We start from the raw sequence: 19,172 nt of genomic DNA, 5'->3' as shown, positions 1-19,172 counted from the left end.
GCAATGACTCAATGGTAAGAGCCCTGCTCAAAGTTTGTGCGTAGGTGAGACCTCCCTGGCTTGCTAGGGAGATTGATATCTCGTGGCGCAGTCCATTCCTGAATTTTTCTGCACGCTTCTCATCAGTGTCCACCAGCGTCGGAGCATATCTTGATAGCTGATTGAAGGCTCTATCGTACTCAGTAACTGTCCCAGCCCTCTGCTTCAGATTCCAGAACTCATTCTGCTTCTTCTGTCTATAGCATCCCGGCATGTATTTCTCATATAATTCAGTCTTGAAATCTTCCCAAGTGAAATTTTCCCACTGTTCCTCAGTCATTGTGCGCCTCACCGATTCCCACCAGAAGTCGGCTTCGTCCACCAGTTGGTAGGTTGCACAAGTTACTTTGTCTTCGTCATCGCAACGGATGTAGTTAAAGATACGCTCTATGGCCCTAACCCACTTTTCGGCGTCTGTTGGATCGCCCAGCCCGTCAAATGTTGGAGGTTTTTCCTTGCGAAACTTCTCTTCAGCAGTACGATTTGGTGCTACTTGTTGGATTGGCTCTTCAGGGATGAATCCCCTGCCGCGTCCACGACCACGACCACGTCCTCGTCCCCTACCGCGTCTTCTTGGTGCGTCTTCCATTCTGATTTACGAACGAAAATAACACAAAAGTGAGACTTATTCTGCATGCATGCATACATACATATATACATACATAGATATACTTAAGGTATATTACTTCTATAGTGTAACCCTATGAAAGGCTAACTCTATGGGGAAACTGATCTATCTGGGTGGAATACTCAAGTGAATCCTTAATCTTATCTCATTGCTTCTACGTTATAACATATCTATGTTAAACGTTTCTATCTTACCAGTCCTTACTTAAATCGATCAAGCGGGGCTATCACGACTAACATTCCCAAGACATTCTTGGGTGGTACTCAAACAGTTGTAAGAGTTCTTATTATTCTGATCGTATAGGCAGTGAACCTAAAACAATAACATAACTTTCTTATTCGTTCATTCTCTTTGAAACCTGAAACATGTGGACATTTAATGTCACATGAAACTTTTCTATTGCCGGAAAGATTCAAAGAATCTAACTCGACCATACATCTGGTATTTGTGAAAAGCTCGATAGTCCTAAACACGACTTTACTTCATTTTATCGTTAAGGGCTCGGGTTGTCCCAAACACGATACTGACTTATCTTATCGTTAAGGGCTCGGGTTGTCCCAAACACGATACTGACTTATCTTATCGTTAAGGGCTCGGGTTGTCCCAAACACGATACTTAGCTGGTTATATGAGTCGGAGACTCAAAATAACAATATGAAAGCAATTAGCAATTCATAACTTATAGCATATGGAAAGCGTTAAGCAATTCACATAGCATCATTTACTGAAGCGCGCACTTCTTGAAAACTCTAAAACATTTAATAACTTTGAAACTTTTAAATCGTATCTTTTTCCTGCGGCAGTGTGACGGCGAGCTGAGGTTCAACAACTTTCTTAGAAGTCTAGAGGTACTATTCTAGACTCGACATTTAAAAACTTATGGTTATCAGAAACATGAAAGAAAACTCATGCTCTGATACCATTCTGTCACACCCCAATTCTTGAAGGAATAAACTATAACTGGGGTACGACTAAAATCATATAAATGAACAAGGGAAGAACCTTGTGAAATTCAGATAATAGAATAAAAATGTTGGGCAATGCCCTTTGAATGAAGAAAGATAGAAATCAAGTGATACTAATCAATCAACAACATTCAAAGCCTTAGGATCACAAGTTCGGTTTCATGCTTCCGATAACCAATGTTAAATAACATAGAGCTAGAAGTTGAGAGTTTAAGCTCGATAAAAACATAATTCAGAATTTAACATAAAAGTCTTAAGTTGGAGAAACAAAAGACAAATAAAAGCTAGTGCAATAGCGGAAGACAAAATACGGAGTTGAACCCTAGCCTCAGCTCTGCCCCGTCATCACCAGCCATTAACCTGAAAACATTTGAAAGTAATTTTGGGCTAAGTACTAATGTACTTAGTGGGCTGCAACTTTTAAAGCATTTCATAATCTGAAGAACAGTTTATCCAATCTTACTGACATGACATAAAAGGTTTTAAAGAGAAATAACTTCTATGCATGTTAAAACATTTTCATATATATATACTTAATTATTTTGCGCGCGTTTGCACACTCCATTCTGTTACTCGCTGTGATCCCGGACCTCTAGCCACCGACGGATCTCTGTCTCCCGCTGACTTGAACTGAGGGCGTAACCCAGCCAAGTATAATAAACCTCGGAAATTAATCCAGACAGGCCTATCATTTCTATGCTCCGGAACACATCCCGTCGAGCACCCTTATAACGCCTCTGGTTAGTGCCCGATGGAGATCAACCCACCGAGTCAGCTAACAAGTGTACACAATTCTCAAATAACGTTTTAGGTTATAAGAGAACCTCAATTGATTAACTGTACGAGCCTTAAACATGGTAGAGTGCACAAAAATATTTTATTGGATAAACAGTTTATATTTCACGAATATTTAAGCTCAATAGCTAAATCATACATTTGAAAAATAAGCCCACCTGTATAGGCAAAGCCTGTCGTTTAATCTTATCTCTGAATTGGAAAAGCAGTGCTAATCCTCCTGATGCTCAAAGCCTACAAGAAATCTATTCTCAATAGGTCTCCTTGAATTCTAATCTTAAGTCAAGGTGTAGTGCTTAATATTCTATGATTCACTTAGCCGGGTTTTCAAAATTTAAATAAATAAATAATTGAAAACATTTCTCTTGAGTTAAGAACACCAACAATATTCTTACTCATCTTTAATTAATAATTGGAATTATAAATAAAACCAATTAAATCATAAATATTTTTATTGCAAAATATAATGCAAATCATGTCATGCTTAGCATATAATAAGTAATTTACTTAAAATATGCACATAATAATAATTTAATATTATAAAAATTTAAAATAATTAATCAAACTTAATAAGTCTAATTAATTAAATAATGTAGTCCATTTTAAATAAAGAAACTGCACAGCCCAATTAAATAAATTAATAAAGGCCCAAAAGATTTAATAATTAAAGGCCCAACTGAAATAAAAATAAATAAAAATCTCGGCCCAAATACTCATAAAAATCGGCCCATGACTCGAGCCCACTCTAATTAAAATCGGCCCAACCTCAAAATTTAAAACAAAGGCCCAACCTCAAGCCCAAACTCTCAAACTAAGCCCTAAACTACACTCAAGCCCACTCTAACCAAGCCCAACTCTCACCAAGCCCAAAGCCCAACCCTACACTCTCTTATCTCCCTCAAATCGCACAACACTCATACACACAAGCAGCTGCGCAGCAGCACTCTTCTCTCCCTCTCTCGGCTCCCTCAAATTTCCGCCGCCACGGCTCCTCCTCCGGCGACTGGCCGCCGCCCGCCGAATCACCACATCATCTTCCTCTCTCCTTTACTTTGGTTCCGCCAGACCCCCTTCTCCCATCTCCCTCATCGCACCAACACAAACTCACGCACCCAGCCCTCTCTCCTTCACGCAGCAGGCGCAACCGCCGCGGAGCTCCGCCGCCTCCGGCGTCCTCGCAGCAGATCCGCCGTCGCCTCCTTCTGAAAATCCAGCGGACGACGGCAGCGGCTTCACGCCACCACCACCAGCGTCCTAACCCCCAACTCTCTCTTTCCCCCTTGGCAACGACGAGCGCCGCCGCCTCCCTCGGTCTCTCTCTCGGCGACAGCAGCAGCAACAGCTCGTCACTGCGCCGTCGACGCACAGCCAACCTCTTCCCACCCCTGACTCGACTCAGCAAGAAACACAACACTCACTCAACAAGCTAGAAGCAAGAACTGAGACATGGAGAAACCAAGCTTCAAAAAGTCGTCCTCCTCTACTTCTTCTTTTATAAATCATGCTCTGATGTATGAATATATATATATATATATATATATATATATATATATATATATAGATTGTATGCTTATGATTATGAATGTCATTTTAATGAAATGCTTGAAATGCGTTGCTGGGTATATATCAAATTGTATATAGCTTTGAACAAGCTTGCAGCTTGAAGTTCGATTTATGAGCAGAGGTAAAAGAAATCAAATGGCTACCTTGTGAGAAATTTCAGTGAGTGTTGATCCTGTTTGTTTGCTGGAAAAGAAGGTTCATAGATATGAATACCATTTAAATGAAGGCTCTTATTCATAGGGAAGAATGTAAAGAAACTGATTTAGAAATCTTACTTGTGTGCTGGATTCTGTCGAAATGATCTTGGTGAGCAAATGAAAATTTTCAGAATGAGTGAAGTGATAGGGATGTCCGTGTGGTATAGCTGAACTTCTGTGGGTGTAGCTCTGCACTTAGTTCCTTGGTATGTAGGAGAAATGGTGAGTGGAAGGGAATGGGTATTATGGCTAAAGTTTATTTTGGTGGGGGGCAAAGTATCGTGTGAAGTGTGAGTGGGGAGAGTGGAAAGTGTGAGTGGGTAGTGATGTTAACGTTGGTGGTGGAAATAGTGAATTGGTGAGTAGTGTAGCACCATTGATGAGTAGTGGATTGAGGATGAGATATGGGAGGATTTTATTAGTCTGCATAAATACATGTATGCTATAAATAATCATGATATAAGGTGGCTATTAGGAACATAGATAAAATATCGGGACTGTAATAAATACTTCAGGGTTCGTTAAATAAATAGCTCGTGAAAATACTTAAATACTAAATTAAATAAATATGCAATGCATATAAATTCAATAACTAAATTTACAAATGTTTTTGTAAATCATTTTTGTTGGAATTAAAAATAAATTCATTTTCTTTATATCCGGCGTGAATCATCTTACTTCTAAATTCGAAAAAATATTCTAAACTTAGCAAAAAGGAACGGGGTATTACAATTCTTTTCCGCCTAGATAATTCTTAAGTTTAATTTCAAGTTTCGCCTAGATAATTCTTTAGTTTAAGTTTCTAGTTAAGTTTTAATTTTAAGCTTTAGTTTAATTTTACAGTTTTCAATCCGAACTTTACCGCTTTCTTGTGATACAATTAGAAGCCCTTTAAGATCTTCCTTGAGAGATGACTTTGGGTCAACTTACCATTGCTAGAGTGTCCTTGTCCTATTGCAAGTCAATCTAGAGGTGTTTAGGTTGAGTCAAATTTTGGTATTCCTCCTCTGTCTTAATTCAGCTCCGTTATCCGGTCCGCGCTGTATTCATCTCGTTATTCCAGCTCTGGCACTTTCTCTTAGTAAAACTCCTCTGCTCTGACCCATAAGCTGTTATAAGGCGGGCTCTTCGTAAGGGGTACTATACGGAGTCTTTTCTGCTCTTTCGGTGTTAGGGCTGAAATGCTCAGAGTTGGGTTGATCTGACTTCTACATATTTTACTCCTCATCAGCTACTCCCTCCTCAGTCTAATTGAGTATTCTTTTGTTCATACTCAATTAGCTTTTCGATATTTCTTCATTGCTGTCCAGCACTGAATCATTCGTTCTGAAGAGTATTAAATGCCTGTCAGCTTAGTGGACCCCAGCCTGGTCTAATCATCTCTCATTTCTCAGAAAAAGGCGCTTCTTCCATTTTATCTTTCATTTGAAAATGCCACGTGCCGGCCCCGTTATTGGACCTCGGAAACCCTCGTTCCCCACACCGCCCTTACATATATAAAGGTCTCCTTCTTCCCCATTCTTCAGTTTTCGGCATTGTTCATCACAAATTTCTCCGATTGTTTTATGCTCCCGCCGCTTATTCGACGCCTTCTCGACCCTTGCCAGACTTTACTTACTCATTTTCCGTTTCTGTAACCAGATTTTGGTATTATCTTCACTCTCTTCCTCTTGGGTTGTATAGCGTAAAAACCTCTACCCTTTTCCGATTTTGCAAATTTCTAGGGAGTGTAGGAAGCAAAAATGTCTTCTCATTATGTTCCCGCGTCCGTCATGGGGGTAAAAGAAATGAAAAGGTTGGAGAAAGCGCTCAGAGGGCCTATCCTTAATTTAGTTTTTCGCCTTCCCGATAATAATTCGCTAGAAACTCCCTCAAACCTCCGTGAGAATAGCATAGCATTGTGGGAGCAGCAGGTAGTGGCAGGGCTGCGCCTTTCTCCCCCGCCTCTCCTTGTAGAAATTTGTAATTACTTTCGTATTCCCTTTTACCAGTTAGCAGCTTCAGCTCTGCGAAGGGCTTTCTTCTTTCATATTCTCATTAAATTTTACGGCTGTCGGGATACAGCACAACTTTTCTGCCAAACCCAAATCCTCAAGAAGACCAATGCCCACTATAGCTTTTCTACCAGTAAGAAATTTAAGACCATATTCTTGAATAGATTGCCCTCTTGTGATGAGAATTTTATACATAAGTATTGTATCGTATCGACAATTGAGGAAACCAGGCGTGCATTCGCCAACGTAACTGATGTAATTTGGCATCCAGAAAGACACACTTTGTCGTACCGTCCTCTCCCTGCTCCCTCCGATGATTTAGATATTTTCAATAAACTTAACTCCCTTCACTCCGTAAAACCATTTGTTTGCAAGAGTCTAGTGGAGAATACTTCAGCCCTGGCGGCTAATAGGCTGTTCTGCCGTTTCCCTGAATCCAAGATAGGTAATAAAGTTGTTTTTGTTTTCGCTTTCCTTGGTATTCATGGTAATGACATATGTCAAATGATGATTTTTGTGATTATTTCAGATATGGACGGGATGGCGGATTGTGAGAACCTCCTACCAGGCCCGGTAGGAGAGGATGAGACCAGGGCTGTCAGTCCCAGCGGTGGGGTCGCTAGAGATGAAGGCGGCCCCGCAGACGCTCTCTCTGACGTTGACACATCCCGGACTGTCAGCGACAGCCAAGAATTCGGGGGCCCAACTGAAGTCCTCCCTTTGATCAACATTCCCATGTCCGAAGGTGTCTCATCGGTCCCGGTCTCTTATGCTCCATTTTCTCCTGGCCCCTGCCGTGCTGCACCAATCTTGGAGCGTGTTCCAGAAGGCTCGACAGCTCATGCTGGGCTCCAGGATGAAGATGAGGAAGAGCAGATAGACGAAGAAATAGAGATTTTCGACGTCCCCCCTGTTTCTACTATCCGTCCGGTGGGTATTGAAACAGCTCGGAAGTGAAAGAAGAGCGAGGCTTCCTGTAACACCCCGTACTTTTCCTTATTTAGAAATAGTGTCTTGACACTATTGAGAGTACTGAGATTTTGAGATATTAGATTTTTGATTATCTTAGACGAGACAGAGTTTCCTTATAGATAGATATATGAGTTGTTAGAACCGATGACTGAGTTAGAGAGTGAATAGCTTTGAGAAAACGAGTTGAGATAGAGATGCTGATTGAATTGAGAAGATATTATATTTTTTTTTTCCGAGACCGGATATAGAACTACCGGTGAGACTGACTGACCTATTATGTTAATAGGAACAATGAGTTAGAAATGGAGTTGAGAAAAAAAAGAGCGAGAACCCCTATAGAGAGGAGTCGATGTGAGAGATGTTTTGTTTGTCGTTGAATGTGGTTTGTCTTGATGTGATGTTATGTGAGACTATTTGTTTGACTGTTTATGTGACTTTTTGTTACGTGCGCATTCATGAGTGAGTTATTATGATTTTTTTTAGAATGATAGCACGTGAGTTTTATTTTGAGTTTTCAAAACAAACGAGATTTATTTTTACCGAAAAATCAAAAATGCCGATTTAGAAATTTTTCCAACAATACGTTTTCAAATTATTTTTCCTAAAATGATGAATTTTATAAATTGAGTGAGTGCACTAATATTAGTGCTATATTTATTTTAATTTTGGTCACAAGAGTTTTGTGCTATAACATGTCATTAATTAGTGACTAATTTTCCATGACTTAAGTTCCTACACTATATATAATTCCCAATGAGATTAATTCTTTTAAGACATGTGGTTTGGCATGTTGCAAGTGGACGTGTGGAGTGGATTAGGGTGTAGAGATTATGGGAGACCAAGCATTAATGAGTGAATAGTACATTGTCTCTAATCACTCTTCCTTAACAAGACATTTGTTTATCTCACTTCTCCCTCACTCTATCATTTTCGTCCTCTCTCTCTCTCTCTCTCTCTCGATTTTCTTCCTCCATTGATCACCATTGAAGAGACCTCCAAAGCTTCCTAGAATCATACTAAGAGCAAAATCCTTTACTAAATCAAGACCTAAACACTTTCTACTTCCTAAATTCAAGAGATCCCAAAGAGTTTAGTCTTGGAGTTAGAAAGAGAAAGCTTTGTTCTTGGTGTTATCTTGGGTAAGTGGTCTTTAATTTCATAGATCTAGCTTCTATGATGTTCTATGTGAGCTTATATGGAAGATTGAAGCAAGAAAACACCCCCTCACCCCTTTTGTGAGATTTTCGAAAATAGGGAGTTTTTACTCTTCAAGATCTTTCTTGTTCTTTCCTTAAATTGGAGTGAGAAATATGTTCTATGTGATGTTTTGAGATGATTCATGTGTGTATTGCGAAGCATGGTCTTATGATGCAAATATTTTTGCATAGTTTAGTTTGACCTAAAATTGGGAGATCTTGCGTTTATGGTTTGAACAATAAATTGATGGTGAACATGAGATTATGATGTGTTTTTTATGATGATTGATGGTCTATATTGAGGATATGATGTAATTTGAGGATGTTGATGTGAGTTAGTTTGATGAAAATTTGGTATATGTGTATCCATGCCTAAATTTGTTAATTGATGGTTTATGTTTGTGTTTAAGTGGCTTGATTTGATAGATCTAAGGTTGGATTGATGTTTCTTTTCTGCTTTGCCAAGCTGTTTCTTTTATGCTCTGTCGAGATTTTCTGCTCTGCTCTGCCGAGTCATTCAGCTCTGCTCTGCCGAGTCATTCAGCTCTGCTCTGCGGAGTCATTCAGCTCTGCTCTGCGGAGCTTTTCTGCTCTGCTCTATCGAGCTTTTCTGCTCTGCTCTGTCGAGCATTTCTGCTATGCTCTATCGAGCTTTTCTTCTCTGCTCTGTCGAGCTGATTCTGCTCTGCTCTATCGAGCTTTTCTGCTCTGCTCTGTCGAGCTGATTCTGCTCTGCTCTGTCGAGCTGATTCTGCTCTGTCTGTTGACCTCACACTACTCTGGCCACCGAGCCGAGTCTAATGAGTCAAATATTTTTGTATTGATGTTCTCGAGCGTTATAAGAGTTTAATATGAGTTTTGAGGAGTTTTCATTGAAGGAGTGTAGAGTTGAGCATGTTTGCGTGTGTGTTTGAGTTGGGAGTCATGTTTGAGAAACCATCTAAGGTCGCTGACCTACTGTTTTCAAAAGGTTGTTGTTACCAAAACACCATGAAAATTTATGAGAAGTATATATGAGATTCTTGAGCATACTGATAAAATTTTATGCCTTTTTCGGGAATGTTTACTATTTTTTAAAAATCGAAACTTTCAATTGCTCAAAACTGCCAAATATGGTAGACTGTAGGAAAATAGTCATATCTCCTAAACTACTTGGAGTTTTTCATTCTACTTTTTTTTTAATGAAACTAGACTCAAAGAGGTTTCAAATGGTATAGGTCAAGACTCCAGTGGAGTTCTGTACCGAGTCTGGTGAAGTTTTTAAATCGAGTCAGTGCAGAATGAAGTTTGTTTGTGACATGTCTATGTGTGAATTTATATGCTTATGTGATTATGCTTGTTTATGTGCGGGATTGCTACGAGTTTAATCCGAGTTGAGTGTTAAGTCGAGAGTAGGACTTGTGAATCCTTAGGAGTTAAGTATACCTAGGGATTGAGATTTATTTGGGTAAATAGAAGATGAGTGACAAGTTATAGTTTGAGACGAGATTGGATTTTAGTAAATGAGTTTCTAAGTGAGGTTTATTTTATCACATGAACCTTCGATGACGATGATGATGATATATGAAGGCCCGAGCGAGACGAAGAAGTAAGTCACCTATTTTCTTTCCGAGCTTAAGCGAAGGACTTCAGGTGGGCAATATTTTGAGTATTCTTATATCATATGAGCTTTCTAAAATAATTTGATGATGTTATGAGTTTATCAAATGTTTTGAGATAAATGATGTTTGAGAACTGTTTGACTTGCCAATTTTTTTATGTTGAGCCTGTATGTTACCCTCTACTGATGAGATGAGACGAATTCGGTCCTGCCACAAGCGGAATTTTTTGCACAGAGGTGACTGCGAGCCATCTTCGGGTCGGCCGGTCACAGTACTTGAGAAGGAGGCCTACTTCTCAGTACCTTTGATGATGATGAGCTGTAGATGTGGTGCATACATGTTGAGATCTTTGACTGCAGTCGTTTCTTTATGACGTTATGATTATTAAAACTGCTTACACAGGTTCATTTACGCTAAATTTATTCCTATGTATTGCTGAGATGTGGCAAGTTTCAAACTTATAGGTCTAAGAGCAGCTTTTATTGTTTTTCGGCGTTTGCCCGCTGCGTATTATATATTCTCGCCATGCATGTATTTCTAAATGTGCAGGCTAAGCGATGGAGCGAGATTGGTCTGGTTCTGGCGGGGGATTGTTTTGACTGATGTATCTCCCTTACTGTTATTCTATTGTTGATAGAGTCCTAACGTTGATACACTTTGCTTTCCTTTTGAATGTTGATAAAACCTTAATGATGAGATACTTTGTTTTCTTTTTAATCAAGCAATTTACTCGCGGTTATATGTCTTCATACATATAATCGATTCACCTTTTGCTGCGATACTCTGAATATTAGGTTTCCTTATGAATTTTGAGCTATACCTGGTTTGTTTTTGTTCATGAGAATCCTGATATTTATGGAGATATGACGATGTTGACGTTTATACCCTTGAGTTGATCTATGATGCCTTGCCTTAACATGCTTTGATGTGAGCTTCCGAATGATGTTCAATCTAGTTCTTCTTGTCTTTTTATTCTTTTATTATAGTCGTATCGATACTCGGACTCCGCTATTACTAGCGTTGAGATCGGGCTGCGACAGAGTGGTATCAGAGCAGTTCGTCTGCTCTGAGGCTATTGCTTGATTGAGTGGATTCTTTGATTGCTTTCATGTTTGAGTTGAGTACTAGTCTAACTTGAATTCCTAGGCTAGTTTGGGAGTCAGTTCGAAACAAAACCCCAACACCCCATCTCCTCCGGCTTAACGAGGTAAGAGGTTGATGATGTTTCTTTGTTGCTTTCCTGTTGAGAGTTGAGTTTGAGTCACTAATGAGTCATGAATTGTTTTGATGGCGGAATTGTTTGAGGTGATGGATTGTGAGATGAGGCAGTTGTGGATTATGAGGAGAGATGTTGAGGCTAGTATAACCAATGCCCCACCGTACCAAACGAGGACGAGTATGTTGTTGATTGAGATGTACCAAGTAAGTTCGTATCCATTTTCTAATGGACATGATATTTTATATTACAGGATGCAGAGTCAAGTAGAGGCAGTAATGCAGAGACGACATAGTGAGGCGATGCGCCGTTGGTTCAGATCTACTGGACCGAGAGAGGGCGATACGCTTGGAGAATTTCTAGCACTCTACCACCGTCGTTGGTTGGAGGCTAGTACCCACGGGATCGATGGTGCGGAGGCCATTACGCTTTTGACTCCACAGCTACCACCCACGTGGCAAGACTGGGTGATATCTTTAGAGCCCCAGTACGTAGATACTACCTGGTTGGAAGGAATCAGGTACGGAGACCTTAGTGGCTTTATTGCGACTCTTAGCCACCGCTACTTTGCCTATGGTGAGCCACCTTCTCCACCGTATGGAGAGTCTGAGGGACCAGCCCAGGGAGGGGAGCTAGTTGTTGTGCCCCCACTTCCCGAGGAGCCTTTTCTGATGACACATCTGTAACACCCCAATTTTCATAAACTTTTTAATTTAAAATCTTAGAGAACAAAAGATAGTAAAATAATAATTTATTGATTTATAAAGAAAATTTAAACTAATTTCAAAGTGAACTTGCCAAAACTAAGATAATATCATAAAAAAAAAAAAAAACCTTATCAAGTTCAACTAAAATGTTCAATGTAAAATTCTTATCCCTAGTCATTCTCCACTTCCATGGCCAATTCGACTCTGAAACTGTAAAACTGAAAAGATAAGAGGTGAGCATATTGAAAATATACTCAGTGAGAAACCATGCAAATATTCACGTATGCATAAACATGAAAATAATTCACATTGTCATACACATATTCTGAATTCTGAGTGTTTCTGATCATGTACTTGAACATGATATTCTGAGTTTCTGATCGTGTGCTTGAACATGATATTCTGAATTTATGATCATGTACTTGAACATGATATTCTGCATTTCTAATCATGTACTTGAACATGATATTTTGCGTTTCTGACCATGTACTTGAACATGATATTCTAAATTTCTGATCATGTACTTGAACATGATATTCTGCGTTTCTGATCATGTACTTGAACATGATATTCTGAACATGTATCTAGACATGTATCTGAGCAAGCATAATCAAACATGAACTAAAAGCACATTCAAACATACATGAATATAACAACAAGCATATAATCCCTCACCTTAAAGACGAAGACATTCACATCAATTTGGATATGAGGATCTTAATCGCACCGCACCTAATATAAAAATCAATAAAAAAACTAAATAAAACTTAGGTTTTATCAAAATAATTTTATAAACGATATTGCCAATTTACAAATATATATTAGTATATAAATACGTAATGGACATACAGTTATCAACTAAAACTAATACTTCAAAATCCGATTAATGAGTTTATGTATATATATAAAGAAGAAAATTTGTTTGTCATAAACTATCAACCATAATTTTCGAAACATATTAAAATTTCAAGGTTTAGTTAACTAATTAAAAAAAACTCCTACTTAGCTATCTCTCAATTGATAGAATAAAATAAAACAAACAATAGCAAAAATAATTTCTTATTATAAAAGTAAAGTCCTTCCTCGTAAATAGGAATTAATCATGAAGCTGTACATAGAAAATTTAATCAAAGTATTTTTCACAGATTACCGACAATAACTATATCTATTCCACATATCACTATATGTAGTAATAAAATAAAACTCTATTTCTTCCTAATTAAATGTACTGTGAAGCAGATCGGTAAAATAGAAAAGAAAATACCTGAAAATTTGAAGTCTGACTAGTTATAAACTACGCCGACAAGTTTTCTTCCAACGAAGGTATTGTGTTCGTGTCTTTTCTAGGGTTTGAAAATAGATCTCATATTTATACTAATCTTTAAAGAGTTCTAGTTCTAATAGAAATCGTAATAATAATAATAATAATAATAAGGGTAAATATCATGAAAACTCCTGAACTATACTCACTTTATCAAAAATACCCTGAAACTTTTGAAATATTTTCTAAACCCTCAAACTATCAGGTTTTTATCAAATATATCCTGCATCTATTTTTCGGTTACCAGAAACGTGATGTGGCTCGCCGGATGCCACAATGTAATTTATATTCTATTTTTTTAAACGACATGGAAAAAATAACTTCGTTTCGTACCATATTCTACCGTATTTATCCTTAATTCTAGGTTATTAGCGTGAATTTCAAACACGATAGGAGTTAATTTTGAATTTCAGAGTGGATTTTTTTTAAATGATATTGTACGAAACGACGCCATTTTTGCCATTGCATTTAAAAATATATATATAAATTACATTGTGGCATCCGGCGAGCCACATCACGTATTTGGTGACCGGAAAATAGATACGGTATATATTTGATAAAAATCTGATAGTTTGAGGGTTTAGAGAACATTTTGAAAGTTTCAGGGTATTTTTGATAAAGCGGGTATACTTAAGGAGTTTTCATGATATTTACCCTAATAATAATAATAATGTAGATAAAATTAATGGTGCATATCTATATATATATATATATACATATCATGTAATTATTTAAAAATAATAAGCTATACGAGAAAAAAACTAATAATTAAACTTATAATAATAATAATCTAAATATTTGGGGTGTTACACCTCCACCCCCTGTTGATCCGATTCCAGTTTCACCTGAGCATATTGTCCCTGAGCCGATGGTCTTTGAGACGTACTCCCCTGTGATAGAGCATGATCCGTTTTCGTTTCTATCACTTATTCCTTTTTCCAGTGCTGATTTACCATCTTGGGATTTGACACCGGTGACGGCACCTTTGCCACTACCACCGTTTGAGTCGGCACCGCCGATTGTTTCTACAGAGCTGCAGATATAGCACTTTCCCTATGATCCTTATCCGAGGTTTGCCCCGTTGCCCGAGCCAATCACTTTGGCTTTCCAGATATATATGCATCCTATCTTATACCCACCGTCCCGAGACGCTCAGGAGGGAGGATCTCGGCCATCACACTTCGACAGTGACGAGGAGACTCCGGAGAAGACGGTCGGCTATGGACGGACCCGGCCACTGCAGCGGGAGACTACTACTTATGGAGTCGAGAGATAGGTACCGATTCCTGAGGTGCCGGTGTATGGTCCGATGGTGGACACCGACGTCGAAGATGAGTCGAGCGACGATAGCACCTACCGACTGATCGACGAGTACGAGAGTCAGGAGTCAGAGCCGAGCGAGGACATGGAGGTCGATGATACGACGAGCAGGATCTCGGGGGACGATGGATAGTGATCACGTTTATCTCGTAGGCGCGTACATATGTCTAGATGCATAGTTGATATATATATATATATATACATATATATATATATATTTATATATATAGGTAGAGAAGCATAGTATAGTGTGTATGAATAGATAGTATATATCTTTAGATGCTTAGTGCTCATGATGCTTGTATAGCTAGAGCATCATTTTAGTGTTAGGGCCTTTGTACATAAAGCCCTACTTTTGTAAAAGACCTCGAGAGAGAGGCAATTTTCTATATATATATATACATAGATGTTGATGATTAGTGAGCTTCACTTTCCTTATCAGAGCTTTGAGATTGATGATTTTGATGCATGATGATGGATGAGAAATATAGTTGATGAGAATTATAAATGATGATAGACGAGAAATAAAGTGGACGAGAATTTTGAGAATTTTGAGATCATATATGAGATATAGAATTGAGATGAGAAAATAGAACTTGTTTTTTTTTGAAATGACGAAAGACTAAGCTTCGAGGCCAATCCTTATATTTCCCTTTTTCCTTTTTAGTATGCCTCCGAGAAGAAGAGGGAACATAAGGAACATAAACCGAGAATTAGAAGAAGAAGAGGAGCAAAGAGACCCTATACCACCACCTCCTCCACCACCAGAAAGGAGGATAGAGGAACTTTTTCTGAGACAAAATCCACCAACATTCAATGGATCAAGAGATCCCGCTGAAACTGAGGAGTGGATTCGGAGTATGGAAAGAATTTTCAGATTCCTTAGATGTAGCGACGCTGAGCGTCTCATGTGTATGTCGTATCGACTTAAGGGATCCGCAGATTTCTGGTGGGAAGCAAAACAGAAAACGATGAACGAGGAGCAGATAGCAGCTCTTACTTGGGAGCAGTTTAAAGAAGCTCTTTATGAGAAATTGTTGGGAACCTTGTGGAATATCCTAAGCCTTGTTTTGATGATACCAAAATTCATAGGACTTAATTGTAATAGACTAGAATTGCTTTGAACTCAAGTGTTAGAGTTCGGTTATAGTTTAGCTTGCGGTGTCGAAGACTGAAGACTGCAGATACCAACTGAAATATCAGTTGAAGAATCAGTTGAAGACTGATTACTTAATGCGCGCAATGGACTGATACTAAAGTCAAGTATCAGTTAAACATTCCTCCTAGGACTGATCTTCCAACGTTCAGAGGAAGCCACGTACTCACAAAGTACAGCTGCATTAAATACAGAGATCTCAGGATCTTATCTCTGCAGAGGCCATTCCTATCTGGTGGTTACTTTTCAGAGACGTCACATCTCCTGTCCATCAAGAGAGCCGTTTCCACCCAGACAAGGAACCTCGAAGATTGAAGCCTCAGCCCAAATTCGAATTGCTCTCCAACGGAAGAAATCTTGAGGATGTTCTACGCCAACGGATCTATTCAAGAGTTCTCCTACAAATAGCGCTCGAGGATCACTTCAACCTTCACCGATTCAACGACATAAGATGAAGCTCTGCCGAAATTGCTACTCAGCCTAAAGCTTAATCTCCCCAAAGCTTGAATCGAAGAAGAGAATTCCAAAGCCAAAATCAGTCACTGCTGATTACACATATTCTCTTAGACCTTAGGCAAAGGTCAAACTTGCTTCAAAGAACTTGTTCTTTGTAGTGAAGTTGGCACTCGTTCAAACCTCCCCCCAAAAGAGTGTTTGAGTGATTCGGAGTTCAGGAAAGTACTCTGACTTTGAGTGAGAAGTCTTAACACGGGTTGTGCTGAGCAGAGAAATCCGACGCGAGTGAAGCGTGGGTCCTGAAGAAGGGTTTTCTTCAGTGGTACGGTTGTGTGCACTCGGCAAGCACACGGTTTGGTTTGCAGTGCACCTGTTAAGCACTTGCGGAGTGGATTGTTGGTCTGATCAACCAACCGTGGATGTAGGAAAGGGTTTTGCCGAACCACGTAAAAGTCTCTGTATTGTTTACAGCTTTCAGTTTTACATTCTTACTTGTGTTATTTCAATTGATAAACTGAACACTGATTAACTGCAAAGAGGAACCTAATAACCAACAACGTGCTCCACTAAGGCTATTGCGAAACTAAGTTTAATTTCCGCTGCGTATGATATCAGTCTGACTGATCTATCTTTTGATAGTCAGGAAGAGTGTTATCATCTCTGTCTTAGCAAACACGACTGAAGCCCTTACGTGCATCAGTTAAGTTCCAACAACTTAACTGATAACTCTTTACTGAAGAACTTTCAGTATCAGTCGTCAATCCTGTTTGGTCAAAACTGTTTTCAGTAAAACAAGAGTCTATGTTTGCATGCAAAGTTTCGTTTTGATCTCTTACTGAGATCCCTCTGATTGAGGATTTGAAAAATAGCCCATATGTGTATTCCCCCCCATACACCTATTCGAGACCCTCTGGACCTAACAATTGGTATCAGAGCAGGTTGTTCGCAAGAACACTCTGTATCTGATTAGGTTCTTTTATTGAACTAGATCATTTTTCTCAAAGGTCTCGAAAAAGTTCTCTTTCTTTTTGTGCCTGCTATCTGTTCTATCTGCTGTTATCTGTTCTCTTTTTTTTTATGGAGACTAACCACAGCAGATTATCTTCTCTACCTATGTTTAGTATTGAAAAATACGACATATGAAAGTTTCGGCTTGAAAGCTTCCTCACCGCCCAACATTGCCGAATGTGGAAAGTCATCACCAGCGAACCAATCACCATCACCAAAACCGTCAAGAAGGTTCCTGTTGATCCACAACAAGATCCTTATGATGAGGTCCAGCCCAAGCAAAAGGCAGACTTCACCACAGAAGAAAGGAAGCAAGATGAGCTAGACAACCTCGCCAAAAGCATCATCTCCGGCACCGTTCCCGACAAGCATGTCATGAAGATCATCAAGTGCGGAACTACAAAGGAGATGTGGGACATTCTGGAAACAATGTGCGTAGGTTCCGAGGAAATCAAAGAGAATAAGCTATCCATAGCTTGCCAGAAGTTCGACTCCTTCCTTATGCTCAAGAATGAATCTGTCGAGGAAATGGAACTTAGATTCAACCAGATCTTGAATGAAGTTCAATCCATTTTCAAAGACAAATACACTCAATGGGAAATCAACCTGAAGATTCTTCGAGCACTGCCATGAGGAGAATGGCAGATCTACTCAGTCGCTCATCAGCATAAGTCCGGATTCAGTCAGCTCCCGACAAACAAGCTTTTCTCTGATCTCATGGCAAATGAGTTCGACCTTCTGAGAAATCTTGGAAACAAGAAGGCTGGAGGATCAGACGAAGATGGTCCATCAACCTCAAGAGGAGTAGCACTGAAAGCCTCAACAAGAGAAGGCAAGAAGCAGATCAAGGAACCAACGGAACTCAACCCTGAGGACTTCTTTAGCCAATATGCTTTGTTGATTGAAAGATTCAACAAGATGGAGTCCAAGTTCCGAAAGTACAGAAGGTTCCACAAGCAGCACTCCAAAGGAAAGGAAAGAGAAAGTAACTCCAGACATTCCACAGATCGAAGCGGAGAAAGGAAGTCAGCCGCTTACGACATCAAAGACATGGAATGCTTTGGATGTAGAAAGAAAGGGTACTTTCGAAATGAATGCCCTGATCTGACTCAAGCTGAGCGTAGAGAGCTGAAAGCTAAGAAAGATCGCAGCTTTTCGAAGAAGAAAACGATGGTTGCTGACGATGCTGATTCTTCCAAAGACACATCAGAATCATCCGACTTCGACAGTTCCAGTTCAGACGATGAGAGCCGAGCCCTAATGGCCAATGAATCAGAAAGCATGGCTGACAACAGCTACGACAATAGAATGAATGGCTCAGAGGTAATCTCTCATTCAAAAACTCCTTATACTGATAACTTTCTGATGCTTTCAGGAGACCACTCAGAATCTGGAGACAGCTCATCCGATGAAACTGACGAGTTTGATCAGCTCATGACTGATCACTGTCAGTTGAGGAAAATGTTCGAAGATCTCCTCAAGCAGAATCAGAAAATGGACAAGGAGATCAATGATGAGCGAGCTAGGAATCAGACAATCATCTACTTTTCGGATGAAACTTGTCTTGATCAGCTAATCATGGAGAATAGCCGACTGGAGGAAAAGCTCAGAATCTCCAACTCAGAATGTGAGAGAGCATCTCATGAGATCAAGAGGCTCAATCACAATCTGGAAGAAACAATCAAGAACTGCATGATGCAGTCTCCCATGATGAGCAACTTTCCATCGAAAGGTCTTGTTAAAAGCATTGGAGGAAAGGTTGCACCTGGCAAAGGAAAGAAGATCATGATCATTTCAAAGGACGATCCTTCTGAAATCACAATATCAGAAGAATCAAGAGATCATGATATGGATGAAGTTCGCAAACGCAAACTGATGGCAAGATCAAATGTTCCACCTCCACGGAGCTACAGACGAGCAAAGGAGGCCCCCAACCAAATCATCTTACTGAGAAGACTGGAAAGCAGATTTCAGTCAAAGATCGGGGAAGGAACATCAGGAATCAAGAAGAATCTTCCTCACCAGTCCAGGGGGAAGA

The 19,172-nt window shown here is 39.5% G+C and overlaps 1 long non-coding RNA gene across 1 annotated transcript; it reads right to left on the bottom strand.

The window, feature by feature from the left end:
- Positions 1–1,794: 1,794 nt before the first annotated feature.
- On the bottom strand, positions 1,795–4,514 carry LOC131016554 (uncharacterized). The gene is made up of 3 exons (XR_009099066.1): positions 4,266–4,514; positions 4,134–4,173; positions 1,795–2,661 (listed from the first exon to the last, which is right to left on the bottom strand). It is a non-coding gene; the product is annotated as an uncharacterized LOC131016554 (long non-coding RNA).
- Between the last annotated feature and the right edge of the window lie 14,658 nt (positions 4,515–19,172).

This window comes from Salvia miltiorrhiza, chromosome 1 (assembly GCF_028751815.1).
Source record: "Salvia miltiorrhiza cultivar Shanhuang (shh) chromosome 1, IMPLAD_Smil_shh, whole genome shotgun sequence".
Taxonomy (NCBI): domain Eukaryota; kingdom Viridiplantae; phylum Streptophyta; class Magnoliopsida; order Lamiales; family Lamiaceae; genus Salvia; species Salvia miltiorrhiza.
This window is presented reverse-complemented; position numbering and strand designations above follow the sequence as displayed.